Raw genomic sequence first — 321 nt, 5'->3', positions numbered from 1 at the left:
GCTGGGACAACGTAACTAGGTTCTGCCCTTTGCTTATTACAGGTAGCGAAGTCAGTATTTACACCTAACTTTAAAGCTCTTTAAGGTAAGGAATAAATCATGTACTAGCTTCCAGAGTATCATGCCAGTTTACAGTGCTACATCAACTGCTGTATTCACAGTAAAAGTCCTTGCCAAATAGTTTAAGATGACTGATTTAGCACTTTTTGTTTTCAGGTTCTTTTAGCATCTCTATTCAGCTGTTAAATGTTACTCTTTCAGATAGTCCAGCTGAGGGAAAAGCAGGCTGTGTTATAAGTGTATTAGGAAATCACAGAGAAA

The sequence above is a fragment of the Aptenodytes forsteri genome, unplaced genomic scaffold, assembly GCF_000699145.1.
Source record: "Aptenodytes forsteri isolate BGI_AS27 unplaced genomic scaffold, ASM69914v1 Scaffold358, whole genome shotgun sequence".
Taxonomy (NCBI): domain Eukaryota; kingdom Metazoa; phylum Chordata; class Aves; order Sphenisciformes; family Spheniscidae; genus Aptenodytes; species Aptenodytes forsteri.
This window is presented reverse-complemented; position numbering follows the sequence as displayed.